The sequence below is a fragment of the Dipodomys spectabilis genome, unplaced genomic scaffold, assembly GCF_019054845.1.
Source record: "Dipodomys spectabilis isolate Male_0828 unplaced genomic scaffold, ASM1905484v1 ptg000727l, whole genome shotgun sequence".
Lineage (NCBI taxonomy): Eukaryota > Metazoa > Chordata > Mammalia > Rodentia > Heteromyidae > Dipodomys > Dipodomys spectabilis.
The window spans coordinates 635,655-652,726 of NW_024871404.1; the positions used below are offsets into that span (position 1 = coordinate 635,655).

Genomic DNA, 17,072 nt, shown 5'->3' on the forward strand with positions numbered 1-17,072 from the left:
AGCCCTCAATTTAAGCCTCACTTGATTTGTGAAATAAAATCATTCACTGAGTTGATGTGCCTCCTGGATTCTGCCTACCTGCATGTTTCCCTTTACAGTTCACCCAAATGCCAAGGATGATACAGTACACTGTACTCAACACTCTATAAATAAACTGAGGCTCAGAGATATGAGCCTGAGTTCCTTGGTAAGCAGCATTGCTGGCACTTGAATCTATGACTCCAGCTGTGAACTTACACTTCATTTGTCTTGTCTGACCTTGAAATAAGAAAATTCTCTTTTCCTGCCTGCCAGCTAACTAGCTCCATGCTCAGTGCCCACTTCCCTATACTCCAGTTCTATCTAGAGAATAAAAATACTCGAAGTCATCTGTCTTCCACACTGATGTGTCTCTGCTTACCAGGAGTCAAGTTCTGGGATGCTGGTAGGGCAGCAGAGGACAGCCTCCTTCTGCCTTCCTTATTTCACACAAGTTTCTTTGTATATACTATCTCTCTTGTAACGCAAGGCTCTGGTGGAGCAGTGTTGCTAATGTGGCAAGATAGAAATCCTATGAGGTTGAGTTCTCTTTTAATTTTAAATTCCTTAATTCTCAGTTGTCTCACTTTCTGAGGTGTAACATATAAGCAAGGGGACAAAGAAATATGCTTTTAGCAAATATCAGAGTTCTCTGTGTCTATTAGAATTGTTGTTGCTGTTCATCATAGAGTTTGAACTTAGGGTCCAGGCACTGTCCCTGGGCTTTTTTGCTCAAGACTAGAGCTCTACCACATTGAGCCAAATTTCCACTTCCAGTTTTCTGGTGGTTAATTGGAGATAAGAGTCTCACAGACTTTCCTGCCTGGGCTGGATTTGAACCACAATTCTCAGATTTCAGCCTCCTGAGTAACAAGTATTACAGTCGTGGGCCACCAGCACCTGGCAGAAATTTTTTCTTTTTTTTTTTTTAATACTGTGAGATTTGCAGAGAAAGCAAGAAATTAGAATCTATTGTTGGGAGAGCAAATTAATTAAATGTTTTGTGGACAGCTTGACAAAATACATTAAGTAATGAAATATGCCTCATCTTTGACCCATCTGAATATTCCTCAAAGAAAGTCACAGAGAGAGGAATATATTCTGGGCAAGCATGCCTCAGCACCATATGTCCTTCCTAGGCAAGGTCTGGAAAAATAACCTAGGTGATAAAATTATTACTGAATGTATTCAACTAACTGGAAAGCAATTCTTAAAATACTGCATGCATATTGAAAGGAAAAGGTATTCTTGACACAGAAAGCAAAACAAAAACAAAGTGTTAAAAATAATAGAGTTATCTTGGGGTTCATTTCGCCTAGCATCAACTTATCTGACCATTTCTGCTTGTCTCATATGTCTATAGTTCTAGCTACTCTGGAACCTAAAGCCAGAAGCTCACTTGAACTCTAGTTCAGGACTCACCTAAGCAACATATTGAAAAACTTTCTAAAGACAAATAGCTGTCTTCATCCAACCAGAACCATGCTCAAGAAATTATGTAGTCCCAAATGTTTGTATAAAGTACACTTAGGAAGAAGAGGTTCAGGTGTACCTTCACATACAAGGGTGACAGATAGGTAATGACAAATATTTAAGGCTTGAAGACAGAATTTTTATTGTGTTCACTATAAATGATGTATTTGAACAGATCAGACAGACAGATAGAATTGTGTCCATTCATTGAGCCTAAATCAGAATAAAACATACTTAATCGAATCCATTACATGTTACCACAAATTATAAGACAGCTATCCAACCTGGGTCCTTGCATCCAGCATAAGGAGAATTAGGTAAGAAGAAAACATATGTAAAGATGATCGGAGGGTTTAGTAGACGAGAAAAATGACAAAGAGAACATATTATAGACACACCACAGAGAAAAAGGCAATTCGGCCCAGGTCACCCATCTTGGCCATCTTCCTCATTACAGAGATTGGTCTTGGGTTAAATAGGGAGAATTGTAGTCCTTGAAGATGGCTTTCCGATTGGTGGCTATCCTTTCTTGTTCTTGTAATGTTATGACTTCAAAGATTTATTGCCCCATCCTTATGTACTCAACATTTTGAGCATACTCTTTATTCTTCTGTAGCCCTCTTCCCCCATATCCATGTCAGCTAACTTTGGTTTAGCAGCTGATCATGCCATCTGCCAGTTCTATAGACTACATGTTCTGATTGACTACTTTGCACTAACTCACACTAGAATTGCTCTGATTTAAAAAATATGCCATGTTATACATGCATCTGAACATCATGTGGTAGCATATAGTACACTATGTATCAGGTAAAAATAGGGAATAACATTTTCAGAACATTATATTCAGAATAAAGTATTAAGTACTACAATTGTTTTATGGAAATGTATAATCCTACATAACTGGTATTTTTGTGAATAAACCTGCTTTTATTTAGGAGGTAGTATGTACAGAAATAGCTCTTAGACAGAATATTAAGTTATCGTAAAAACAACTGCACTTCCATTTCTATTCAAGATGGGTAATTTAGGTATCAATTCCCTCACTTTCTAGAACAATGAGTTCTCTTCTTCATAGGCAGAACACAGATTCTGATAGCCTTCTTGCTTTAGAGCTGGCCCTGACATCACCCTGACACACTGGCATGGCTTTGTCTTCCCACCAGGTTTCTATCAGACAGGGAAGCTTTATGGTTGCACACTGAAGACTAACCACCCCAATCTCCAGTCCATGTCTCCCAACTTGAGATAGGATATTCCTTACAGTACCTGAAGTCCATTAGTCCAATATCTATCTATCTATCTATCTATCTATCTATCTATCTATCTATCTATCTATCTATCTATCTATCTATCTATCTATATCTATCTATCTATCTATCTATCTATCTATCTATCTATCTATCTATCTATCTATCTATCTATCTATCCATCCATCCATCCATCCATCCATCCATCCATCCATCCATCCATCCATCCATCCATCCATCCATCCATCCATCCATCCATTTATCCATCCAACTATTTATCTATCTATCTATCTATCTATCTATCTATCTATCTATCTATCTATCTATCTATCTATCTATCTATCTATCTATCTATCTATCTATCTATCTATCTATCTATCTATCTATCTATCTATCTATGTAATCTCTCTGCCTGTCTATCTATGCTCTATTTTGTGTACTAGTACTGGAGTTTGAACTGAAAGCCTCATGCTCTTCCTTAGCTGTTTTTGTTCAAGGTTGTCAGCCTCCCATTTTAGCCACACTTCTGCTTCCAATTTTTTGCTGGATAATTAAATATAAGAGGCTATGAACTTTCCTGCCCAGGGTGGCTTTGAAACACAATCCTCAGATCTCATCCTTCCAAGTAGCTAGGATTACAAGTGTGAGCCACCCCTGGGTGACTTCTTATCTTCATACATCTCCTATGGTTTGTGTCATCACCCAAAAGTTTTCTAGCCATAGAAAGCTTACCCATTCTGTCCATGGTTTCAAGATGGAGGCAGCTAAAAGTTACAGTCTCAAAGCCTGTGATTTCTTCCCACTAGACCCTACCGAAGCCTTCACCACATGAGGCATCTCCCTGCCATGTTCTAGCTCCAATCTTTTTACATCCTTTCTCCCTTTTCTCACCTTCTACCCAGACATGCATAATCTCATCATTACCTTGGAACTAGTCATCTATCAATCCCATTCCTGGCAGTTAAAGAACCTCTGGATTCCAATAGCTCAAGCCTGTATTCCTAGCAACTAAGGAGTCTGAGATCTGAGGATTGTGGGTCAAAGTCAGCTTAGTAAGAGTGAAGCCCACGAGAACCTTACCTTCAATTAACTACTAGAAGTTGAGCTGTGGTTCAAGTGACAGAACACGCTAGCATTAAGTAATAAAGTTCAGGGACCATGTACAGGCCCAGGTCTGTTGTGCATGTACACAAATACGCATGACAACACATAAATTTTAAAAGAAAAGAAATAAAAAAAGAGAACTACCTGCACCTGCTTCCTGACTTAATGTAATCTGGTTTTATTGTTTGGTGTTTGAATAAGGCTACTTGTTTACAACCTTAGGAAAGAGCACATTTCAGTTGCTTTTTCTACAGTGAACTTGGATGTAAGTCCTGTGTTGTCCTCAAACCTCTGAGTTTCAACAACTGAATATTACAAGTACTGGGATGTTATGCCTGAATGAAATCAACTGATGGTTGAGTCTGCCTTTGCCAGCTGACACTGTCCACGGGTACTTCTAGTCTTTAGACACTTCCTATGGAAGTGACTGTCCCTTGTAACGTAAAGACTTTTCAGCGGGGGGGGGGGGGGGGGGAGGGGCGCGTTGGGCTGGTAGGGATGGTAAGGGAAAAAAAAGAGAAAAGGAGGCAACAATACTTAATAAGAAATGTACTCATTACCTTGCTCATGTAATTGTAACCCCTCTGTACAATATTTTAACAATAAAACATTAATAATAAAACAAACAAACAAAAAAGACTTTTCTGCCCCCTGGCTCCTGAAACCTCCTCTGTTTTCTTCCTCCTGTTGTCAGGATTCAGCTCATGTGTACTCCTCTCCAAGAGGCTGAGCAAGCTTTCTTGGAAGATGCATTCTGTCTCCAGGGAGAATGAGACATAATACCTCTTTGGGCAGTAACTCAGGTTTCTGCCCAATCCCATCTGCCAGGATTTTGACTGGGCACTCAGAGCTGCAGCTAATATGGAATGAATGAAAATGACAACAGTGAAATGGAAGACCTCCCTAAAGAGCTTAGAGAAAGAGTCATAGATTGGAAATTGCTTGGAATATGGTCTTCCCTCCATGAGGCCTCTCCATTCACTAGCTAGCATTCCTGGGCTGGAGTGCCCTCTTTGTGGCTCCACCCTTGGTCATGTAGACAATTCCTATATTGCCAATGTGACATCAAAAGCTGATGTTTCCCTGGACATTGGAGGGGACAGTAAGAGGTAGCTACCTATTACGTACACACAAACTTCTTAGGCTGTCTAAAGAAACGAAGTCTGGTCATTTGTAGCATTGTGTTGGCAAATTCAACATCTATGGATGGGAGTGCACCTTAATCCTAGTGGAGCTAGAAGTGTCATACAAACGGACTACCCTGAAGCTTTGAGCAGAGCTAGCTGTTGCTGCTGGCTTCTCGACTATTATGTCTTTGAAGTACCAAGAAAATGATGAAAACATCAGCACATCAAAGCAATTCTCAGTGTTCCTTTGCCCCAAGAGTTCCAAAATAAGTTTCCAGCAATAGTTTTGCAAAACTTTGGCTGCTTTGTCCCCAGGAGAGAGGTCACCTGCCCAAAGTGCCTATTGGACCTGGACATCATCTTAGAAACCAGCTCATCTGGGCTTGTTTGAGGGCTCTCGAGGTAGGGGGGGGTGGGAAGTTGATATCCCCAGACCTTATGTCTTTTATCAAGGCATTATCTCTTATTATAATGGCCTCTTTTCTTTTCAGTGAATATCAAGTGTTGTCCTGAATATTGGGTACAAAGCTGTGAACAGAATGAGGTACTTTCATCATGGGGCTTATTTATTGCTGCAAAGCCTAATGCATCATAAATAAGTGGAGATTATGCCAAACTGTTTGATTTCACAATTGAGGGATGTGTAGCTTATACACAAAGCCCAAAAAACAAACAGGTTTAATGTTGTTTCTCTCTTTTTTTGGTGGTAGTAAGGCTTGAACTTTGGGATTGGCGCTGTCCCTGTGCTCTTCAGCTGAGGGCGAGAGGTTTTCTGGTGATTATTTGGAGATAAGAATCGAAGGGAGGGCTGGGAAGGTGGCTCAGTGGTAGAGAGCTCTCCTTGCATGCTTGAGGCCCTGGGTTTGATTCTTCAGCACCACATAAGCAGAAAAAAATCCAGAAGTGGCGCTGTGGCTCAAGTAGTAGAGTGCTAGCCTTGAGCTGAAGAGCTGAGGGACAGCACCCAGGCCCAGAATTCAGGCCCCATGACCCGACCCCCACCCCAAAATAAAAAAGAATCGCAGGGAGTTTCCTGCCCATGCTGGTTTTGAATTGTGATCCTCAGATCAGCCTCCTCAGTAGCTAGGTTTACAGGTGTGAACCACTGGTGCCTGGCTAATGTTGCTTCTTACATGCTCACCTTTGGTGCCAACTAACTCCATGAGTCAAATCTCGAAGTGTCAAATTGAGAACTATCTTGAACTTTGAGGAGTTATAGGGAAATAAAAAATTCAGAGATATATGCCACAGGTTAGGGAGTCATAGTTGGATTTGAATGTTTTGTCTCCCTTTGGGTGAATGCTTCCTCTTCAAAGATTTAACACTTTTCTCAAAAACAAAACCAAAAAAATGGGATGGATATACTTAAGCCATATCTTGTCTTGAAAGCCTTCTTGTTTTGAAATTATTTTAAACTCAAAGAAGAGTTGCAAAGAGTAGTGAGAGTTCCCACATACTTCACTGCTTTTTTACTATGAACATACTATTAACATCTTATATAACCACTCTCATTTACTGATTCTAAGACATTCACATTTGCACAATATTATCTAGCTCCAGATGTTATTTGAATTGTATCATATCCCTCTCTAATGTCTTTGTGTATGTGTTCTTGTATTAAAGTACTGATAACCACAAAAAGGGGTTGGAAATAATTTTTTCCTTACCTGAAAAGGAAGAGGCATGGGACATAGTGCTAACAGTGTGTAAGCGTGGAGACTGCACATTTTGGAAATGGTTACAAGCCTTATTAAAAGAACTATCTAATTAATAAAAGTTGTCACCCTGGTCAATTGTCCTGGGCCACTGCCTCAAATATTGCCTTAAAAACCAGCTGGACACCCGCCTATCAAGCCTATGCCACATATCTTTAACCAGTCTTAGTAGAAATTTGCAGCTCAGAAAAATGTGTGATAATCCTTTTGAGCCGGTGAGGGACCCTGCTGCTGCTTCTACCCACCCTTCTGGATAAAGTTCAAGGACGGCCTGATAGTCATATGGAAGGAAATCTATGTTGTCATCCTGACCATGTTGACCATAGTGACAGTGGACTGGACTCCTGCCTGACTCCATCACCTCTGACTGCTTCTCAGTGGAAAGCTGCTTTGGATCTGCTGAAACTGAGTCTGTGGCAAATTATTTCAGTGATATCCAGTAACTCCCTCTATTCCCACAGTAGATATTGAGGGCAAGGATGATATCACTGGCTTGCCTCAGGCACTTCAAGGATTAGGAAACTAGAAATCCACTCTACAATCAAAGCCTTGCTTGGTTCGGGTGTGGTAAAAGGCCGCTTCCAAAAATGGCTATAAAGGAGAGATCTTTATCAATGGAGGTAGTAAGAGGAATGAAACTCACCCCAGCTATTGGAAATAAAAATCTAACAAAATTCTCCACCCAAGGGATGCCTTGAGGCAGTTCTGGTAATCTGGTTCCTCAAGCCAAAGAAACAAAATGGGCCCAAAAGCCACAAAGAAACTCAGGGAAAGAAAGAGTGTAGTAAAGAAAGCCTTAGAAAGGAATTGAAAAAAAAAATCTCCTCTGGATTAAAAAAAAAAAGGATATAAAAATAAGGATTGTCTTAAAATGTTTGTCACAGTGAAAAGGGGAAGAAGACAAACCCCAGAAAGTTTAAGTATGTAATAAATGGTAGGAGTATGTCTTAAAAATGAAGCTTATGAGTAAGTTGGTATGAAATTAAGCTAGCTTTCATATACATAGAGTCAGGATGGGTGAACTGATGTGGAACTATTTTTTATGTTTATCTATATGGTAGGGAGGAAGGATATGCTCACTTCAATCTAGATGCTGGTTTAGCTAATTAGAGCATCCAGGTAGACTCATTGTGAGAGGGGATTCTCTTAAATTTACCAGGACTGAATGACTCCTTCCCTTTGCCCTTTTGCGCTCCCATTGCATTCTCTATTCCAAAGGGTTTATGCCCTGTGAAATGATGTTGGGCAGACCATCCTTCTTGTGTCCTCGATTAAAAACTGCAATGTTGACATAGATGACTGCTCCAGTCTTTACAGGCACTGCAGACTGTTCAAAAGGAACTCCATTCCCAATTTCAGGCACTCCTGCAGGCAGCTCCTGTAGTTGGCCATAATTACTGACCATGAGACACTGAGTGGGTCATATGACATCAAAAACAAACTATCTCTCCTCAGTGGAAAGGACCTTATACTGCTATCCTAACAGCTCCAACCACTGTCAAGGTGAATGGGATCTGGTCCTGGATCCACGCTTCACCACTTAAGGTGGCCCGGCTACCAGAAAAGGCAAATGGATGGTGTATAAGGACCCTGAAAAGCCTCTCAAGCTAAGACTTATCTCATCATAATTTTTGATTTATGCTTCTGTGCTCTAAACGGTGTTAACTACCACTGGCAGTTTAGAATCAAAGAGACAAGGGGACAGTTTTCTTACTTCTGCTATTGTAATGTCCCTGATTGTAGCAATTTAATTTTACCAACCAACTCAACTTGTGGAATATGACAAAATGCTTCAGGCATCTTGATGTCACACCCCTTCTCCTACTATGTTCTGGTGCAATGGAAGCCTATGGTCATACATTAATCCAACCTTGGCCTCTTGGATTTTGATAACAGCAGTTCCCCAATTAAATCTTTATACCAAAAGTGAAAATTTTCAGAGATTGTTATCCCACCTCTTAACCAACAGGACAGATTTTATTCCTATACTGTTAGGGGTGAGTCTGGTTACCTCTGTTGGAGGAGCAGCTTTTACTGGAGGTGCTGTAAGACATAGTTTAAAACTAGCTCAGGAATTTGAGGAGAGGGTCGATGAGGATACTCATGCCTCTTCAGTGTCTCTGGCATGCATACAAAGACAACTGAACTCTCTAGTGGGGGTGGCCTTGCAGAATTATAGGGCACTAGACCTTCTCACAGCTTCCAAAGAGGGAACCTACGTTTTTCTAAGGGAAGAGTGCTGATACTGTGTAAATGAATCACGGCTGGAGAAGAAAACATAAAGGTTCTAGATAAACTGTGTGAAGGACTCCACCAGCACCCATCCGCTAAACTAGCTCTAGTATAAGTTCAAAGCCTTTTGGCCTGGTGGCTAGTATCCCTAGCCACCAGCAATTATACTATTTCTTCTACTTGTTATTACTGGATCCTGTGTGGTTAACTCTTTGATATCACTTATAGAAAAAATAATTGGGACTGTCAAGCTGATGGCCCTTCGGGCCCAGTACAGCCTCCTGAGTCAGGAAGAAGAGTCAAGAATTTGACTCAGTTACAAAAAGAAGGGGGAATGTAAGGATCCCTTAGGATAAAAGACTCCAAGACCAAGCAAGGACACTGAGTCAGGATATTAACCTCTTATGGGGAACTGAGGAATGCAATAATCTCTTGCTTGAAACTGAGGAATGAAATAACAGGAAACTGCTATTGTTAAAGTCCCTAGTTTGAAAAAAAAAAGTTGATGTTATCATATTAATAGAACTTTGCAGCTTGTACCAGCTTGTGTTTTTTGCCTTCATTATCCTAGGCTGTGTCCATGTTTAGGGTCATAGTGCTAGCTCCCAAGTCTACACTGTGTCCCTGGCAGGACAACTTCTGTAGCACCTAACAAACTTCTTTAATCTCTAAGCCCGCTTTGATGGACTCATTCTCAGAACCTGTAAGAATTGAAATAACAGTGATTAAGTTGTCTTAGACACTAATGAGGGGAATTTGTTTTAAGGATATCTCAGGTAACCTCAAAGTAAGAATAGAGTAGGAGCAGACCTAAAATCTAGAAGTAGCCATGAACATCCATTGGCAACCTGGGAATGATTGTCTCCTGAACCCACATACCTATTTCAGCATTCTCACTGTTAGGAAAATGGAGGAAAACAGAAAAGGAATAGGCCAGACTCGATGATCAACAGGTGAGGACTGTTTATTGCCAGCAAGGTGCACAGACCTTTCAGGTTTGGAGGTTGTTCGAGGGACTATATTTTGGCTGGACTTATATAGGGCTTGTTTTCACAAGGAAGCAGAAAATAAAAAGTGGCTTATGCTCTCTTAGGCCACAAGGAGACGTCCTTGACCAGGCCCACAAGCTGAATGTTCTACTCTGGATGAAGGGCTATTGTCCCCTGGGGACCAAGTGTTATATCCTTGGCCAGGCACTGATTGGAAACTGCCTGCTGACAGGCATGTGGCCACGCCTGTTTACTTATACCTGGTGTCTTGCTTGAGCTGGAGGAATTAGGCAGGAGTCAATCTTTCACTCACCCTCAATTCAGGCTTACACTAAGCTGGATGCAGAGCAAAACAAGCACAAAGCCACTGGTAACAACCAAAAACCAGCCCTGCTTCTATTCCCTGCAAACATTCTCCAGGAAATATTGCCACACCATGCAGAACAATTCCTACCAGATCTGCTGAGTTTCTGCTAGGCCCAAAAGTCGGGTTCCCTTTCCATTTTACTTTTCATTTTCAGTCTTTTTCTCTTGTTTGTTTTTCTATGAGATCTCTTTTATTTGTATTCACACACACACACACACACACACACACATTTGTGAAAATACCTTACAGAGAAGTTACAATTACATGAGTACATGAGCAAGATAATGAGTACATTTCTTATTAGGGATGGTAAGAGGAAACAAAGTGGGAGGCAACAATGCTTGATAAGAAATGTACCCATTACCTTTTATTTGTATTCTGTGACAAGTGATCTGATTTTTCCATGTTACTGCTTCCAACACATGCTGCCCTAGGTCCAATTGAACACTCTACCACAATGCCTGGACCTCTGCTGTAACAGCTTCACCTAGTCCTATAATTGAATCCCAGGAGGCTGGGAATATGTCTCAGTGATAGAATGCTTCCCTAGCATGCATGAATTCATGGGTTCGATTCCTCAGCAACACATAAGCAGAAAACACCAGAAGTGGTGCTGTGGCTCAAGTGGTACAGTGCTAGCCTTGAGTAAAATAAGTTCAGGGGCGGTGCAAAGGCCCTGAGTTCAAGCCCCAGGACTGACACAAAAAAGGAAAAAGACTTGAACCCCAGGGCCTCCGATGTCACATTTAGAAGGCATGTTTTCTTCCTACGTTGTCTGTCATGTGTATCTACAGCTTTCTCTAACAAGGGTTTTTCATTGAAACTACAGTTGCTTACATCTCAGGCTTAGGATCTGATATAGGGATTGATCTCTGGCAACAGGGCTGGTTGAAATGCAAGACATTTCCTTAGCACAATTCAAGGGCCTATTCTACTTGTTTTAGTGTTCTGGGAAAGTTTTCTAAAGCAGTTTTCAAAGCTTGAAGAAAGAAAGCACAAAGGTCATTGCTGGTCTCATTAACTATTGGGTGAAAACTCCTGAAGAGTGGTGGGAGGTGGGGATGTCTTCCTGCTTGGCCCATAGTAGCACGGCATGCAGCTCTTCTGCAATCAAGCATATTTCTACTGATCATATGTGGACATGCCAGCTCATCCTGGTACTCTCCAGGTAGCATTCCTTAGGCACCAGGAACTCCATGTAATGAAGTTCAGGGAGTTTACACAGTGCAGAGAAGAGGCAATTGAGGGTGCAGACTGACAGCAGGTTAGCAAGGAACTTGAGCTCCTAGAGATAGTGGCAGGAACATAGGCCCAGGATCATCATGACCACATAGCTATGGGTAATAGCACACTCCACTGGGGTCCACACCCGCACTATCTGGGCAACCTGTTGCCGAAGCTTGAGGAAAGTAGAGGGATATAAATGAAGCAGATTGTGTCTACTGAGGTGCAACACATCCAGCTGGGCAGCATGGATACAGTCTTCCAAGAAGTTCATGTCCACATGGTTCAGAGCACAATTGGCCAGGTCCAGCATTCTCAATCATGTCCTGAAGGGGCTGTAGAACATGGAGTAATCAGCACAAATCAGAGGAGTTCCATGTGAGCAACAATGGATGTGAGCAATCCATCTGCTTGTCTGTCACAGAGAACAAAGACTTGCAGGGCAAGTCTTGTTCTTACCTGACTGCATGGAGTCTGTGAAAATAGTTTCGACAAATGGTGCTACATGAAATGCAAATGTCTGTGTCCATAAATATGATTCACTGGGATGCAGCCTGGCTCCCTTGCTTTCACACAGTCTACAGCTGCTGGGCTTGCTGTGTGGTTCAGAATTATCCTGAACCAATGAAACCTTTGTCTTCATCTCACCTAAATGGCAGATTTTATCAACAACCATTTTCATATGAAAGGAGTTATGTACATGATCTTGGAGAGAACATTCACTCTGAGAGCTTGCTACAGGGGAAATGAGGCATTAGTAAGAAAAAAGAGCCATTATTCTAACAATAGAAGAATCCATTACTGTAGAGCCCCGAAGGGAAAGCCAGATATCCCCAACTGAGGCACCATATCCACAATCCAATAATTCTGATTTAGACAGTGTTGGCAGCAAGCATCAGCAAAGGGGCAGCTGGACCCTGTCTCTGACTGAGTCCCTCACTGTCTGTTTGTGCATACCCCTCTTGATATCATAGCTGCAAATGGGTGAAACTATTAGCTAAGTCCTTATGAGAATCCTGCTTGTGGAGGAGGCCAGGCATTCCCCCAATTCCCATTAATGATCTTGGGTTAATATCTGCTCAGAAAGGCCAGGGTGATACTGCAGTCCCACAGTCAGCTGACAACAACCTCATGTCAACCAGCTGAGCCAGATTTCTATACCTGACCTGAGATAATGCCAGTCACACAGTGTTGGGAACTTTTTTTGCACCACAATAGACAACTACAGGAGTCACTATAGTTAGCTCTCCCTTATAAAGCAACATTCTAGACCCATTAGTTAGCATGTTCTTTTCACAGAGACCTCTCCCTCTCCCTTCCCCCTCCCGCTTTCCCTCTCTGTCCTGCTCTTCTTGCTTTCCCCCACTCTTCCTCCTATCTATGCTAGGAATTACAGCCAGGGTTTTTCATGTGCTAGTCAAACACTGTAGCATCAAGGCACATTTTAGCCCTTATTTTTCTTTCTTTCTTTCTTTCTTTCTTTCTTTCTTTCTTTCTTTCTTTCTTTCTTTCTTTCTTTCTTTCTTTCTTTCTTTCTTTCTTTCTTTCTTTCTTTCTTTCTTTCTTTCTTTCTTTCTTCCTCTCTCTCTCTCTCTCTCTCTCTGTCTTTGTCTGTCTCTTTCTCTCTTTCTTTACTTATTTTGAAGACCAAGACCCCATTCAAACTCAGTATCTGATGCTTTTGCTCACTGGCTGGTACTCTAATATTTGAGCTACACCTTCAACCCCCAGACCTTGTTTTTTGAGGCAGTCTCCCTATGTTATCCAGGCTGGACTTGAACTCACTTTCCTTCTTCCTCAGGCTTCTGAGTGTTGGGATTGCAAGCCTGGTTTTGATGTCTACCTTACACATTGTCTCTTTCTAACTAGAAGCAGTCCCCTGAGGTCCCTCACTATTCTGGATCACTCCTGGTCCTCTAACTTCTTTATTTCTATTTTGTGCTCTCTTATGTGCAGCTCCAGAGAGCATTGAGCTTGGGGCTTTGTGAATAAGCTGTTCTTCTACATATCACTCAGTGCCCCTACAGCCTGTGAAGCCAAGGACCAGAGTGCTTGACCCATCCCTCTTCCTTTCAGTCTCTGAGACTCACCCTAGGAGAATCTGGATCTTCACTGTCAGCATGGAGAGGGCCACACTCAGCTCTATCAGGTAAGTCATGTGACTGAGCTCTCAGGAGATGGAGCCAAGGAGGCAGTCTTCACCCTTAGAAGTTGGGACAGAAGTGAAGGGTGTGTCAAAGGCCTTGATGGGGAGGATGAGTGAAGTCAGATGAGGGAATCCCACCTGGGCTAACAACTGCTGCACATGCCAGCATGTAGCCGCACATTGTGGGCCACTTCCAGCTTGCACAGCTAACCTGTCCTGGCTAGGCTTAACACCTGCAGGAGCTACCCAGGGCTCAAGCTGTCGTCCCTGAGTGAGGGGCAGTGCATCTGCAGAGCAGCCATACCTGCTGATTTCAGGGCCTGCACCACTATCTCAAAGTTGCCTTCAATAACAAATAAATAAATGAAGACTTCAATAGGTCACCTGACTGCACAGGGCTCTGCCTGTAGTTGGCAGCATATTCTAGCCAGGAGCTCAGTGTGGCCCCACTTTCCCAGAGCCCTTCCACAAGGGCACTGCTGTACCTGCACATCCCGGATACCCATAAGGTCAGATCTCTGCAGCTGATGAATCCTTTTAAAGAATTATTTAAGAAGGATTTTTTCCTTTGTTTTATTTAGAAAAGAATATTTTAAAGGTTCATTCCCTGGAAAACACTTCCCCAGTTTTAAATGCCAAGACAAATAGTTGGGTTCCACATGAGAGTGCCATTAAGATACTAGAACTCTATGTACTTTTCAGGGATACAATGAATTTTGGGATGACTCAATGTTTTAGGTATCCATGATTCTAACACTAGATACATTTCTACTTTCTCAAAACTTACTGAGAAGAGATTTTGATTCCAAGAGACTTTGAATAATAGTATGAAGTCTTTCATAACTCTGCATCAACTCTTCATTTTATGAACTTATTTTCCTAATATAATTTATGAAGCTTTATAGTTAATTATTTCTCCAAAGTCACAAAATCATTTTTTGAAGATTTTCTAATAGGGATAAAGCTTTGCGACTGAAAGGTCAATATAATCCTTTTTGTCAACTATAATCAAGAATCTCTTGAAATTATTTTTGAATGTTAAATTCCTCCAAAGCCTATACTTGAATGGAATCGCTTCTATCCTGAGTGTATGAATTGTGTGTGCTTGGGAAAAGTTCCATTTATCCCATTAATATGTGGAGGATATTTCACAGAGAGGAGATCCAGATAGTACTTACCCACTTTGGTCTCATCTCTGTACTCTGTGCGTTTGGACAAATTTCAACTTTGTTCACGACTCATTTAACTTCTGTAGATCCTATGATGAAGATACTCCTTTTTTGAGGGGGGGGGGGGATGTGGTTGTAGGGCCTGAACTCGGCCTGGGCACTGTCCCTCAGCTCTTCAGCTCAAGGCTAGCATTCTACCACTTGAGCCACAGCGCCAATTCTGGCTTTTTTCTCTTTGCTTATGTGATGCTGAGGAATTGAACCCAGGGCCTCAGGCATGCCAGGCAAGCACTCTACCCCTGAGCCAACTTCCCAGCCTGATGAAGATACTCTTAAATTTAATTTTTTTTCTAAAATATATCAGAAGCTTGTAAGTATTCCTCAATACAACTTGTATTCCCACAACTTATGCAATCCCTTCCTTTGGTACAAAAGTCCTTCCTCTAATTAATATTAGCTAACTCCAATAGTATAGTATAAATAATTACTCAGGTTGAGGAGAGAAAGTTGTTCTATAAGTGAAATAAATACTTAGTTTTCTCAAATTTTATCATTTTTTAACCTCTGAAAAACTCTAGAGATCCTAACTAAAAGCAGCTTTCATTTACACACACGAGAAAAGAGGTTAATTAATCTATTATACACTAAGAACAATGATCCTCTGAGAGAAAAAAATCATGGCATTTTTAATTATGGCTGTTATTATTATTTTAAGAACTTTTGTATCCCTTTTTATCCAAAGAAAAAAATTAGATACTATTCTTAAACAGACCAAGTTTCATTACCAAGAAAGCTAAAAGTAAACCTAAATAATGTGAGAAAATAACTATATATTATAGATTTTAACCTCAGAGAAAATATGAAGAACTCAATCAAGTAACACAAAAGGAAATTCACTTTAAAATAGTTGTGGAACTTGAACAAACATTTCTTCAAAGCAGAGAGTTAAATCACCACTAAGCAACCCCAATGTTGCTAGGAAAATGCCATCAAAATCACAGGAAGATACTGCTTCATGCCTTCTACAATGATTGTGACTTTTAAAAAAATACAGAAATGGGCTGGGAATGTGGCTTAGTTGTAGAGTGCTGCCTAGCATGCATGAAGCCCTGGGTTCAATTCCTCAGTACCACATAAAATGAAAGAGCTGGAACTGATGCTGTTGCTCAAGTGGTAGAGCAAAAGAAGCTCAGGAAGAGTGTCCAGACCCTGAGTTCAAGCCCCAGGACTAGGAGAAAAGAGGAGGAGTTGAACTCTTTTGGCACAGCTAAGCTAATGAGAATGTAGAATGTTACAACCACATAGAAAACAGGTTGGTGAATCTTCAAAGAGTCTAACATAGAATTACAATATGACTCAACAATTCTATTTGTAAAGATACAAACAAACAATGGACAATAGAACTTACATGGATGCCAGTTTTCATTATAGCCTTATTTATAAATACTGGATAGAAACCTTCCTAATGTTCATTTATAGGTGAATGAATAAACAAAATATGGCATCTCATAGTGTGGAAATTAATGTGCCACAAGAAATAAATGACACTCTGTACATGCTGTAACATGGACTGCACCAACCTTGAAAAACATTATAAAACTAAGTATTTCAAACCAGACACAAAAGCATAGCTCATGTAGGATTGTACTTATAAGAAATATCTAGAATATACAACAGAAACTGATAGCAGATTAGAGATTGTCCATAGTTAGAGGGAGGAAGAGATGAGTGACAATTTATTGATTAATGATAATACAGTTTCTGTTGGGTCTTCGTCCGTCCCACGAAAGACTGACGGGGTCTGAGGAAAGGTAAGTGCGGCGCTCACCCGTTCCCCAGCCTCCCTCAGCCCTGGAAACAATCAGACACAGGGGGGGAGCCAAATCCAGCAGGTAGAAAACTCATTTATTAACAGAGAGCAGCACTTTTTAAAGACAAAAAGGGCGGGTAGCATGGCAAGGGAGGAAGAAGAACCAATCACTGTCAAGATCATACCCTATCATCACCTAGGCCTTCACGGACTGGTTAGGCACTGATCAGAAGGTCAATTGGGCTCTGCCCACTCTACTCTCTCCCAGCGCCATCTTTGCTGCCCATGTGCTCTACAGTTTCTGTTTGAAGCAATAAAAAATTTAAATACTGGTTGTGGTTGCACAACACTATGAATATGAGCAATGTAACTTAAACACTTATATATTGGAAATTTGGTTATTTATAATTCACCACAATTTAAAATGTCAAAACATGAAAATTAGTAT

The 17,072-nt window shown here is 41.1% G+C and overlaps 2 pseudogenes; both read right to left on the reverse strand.

The window, feature by feature from the left end:
* The window catches only part of LOC122102044, a 35,016-nt pseudogene extending 26,924 nt beyond the window's left edge, over positions 1-8,092 (reverse strand).
* Positions 8,093-11,201: 3,109 nt separating this feature from the next.
* On the reverse strand, positions 11,202-14,838 carry LOC122102045 (annotated as a pseudogene).
* Between the last annotated feature and the right edge of the window lie 2,234 nt (positions 14,839-17,072).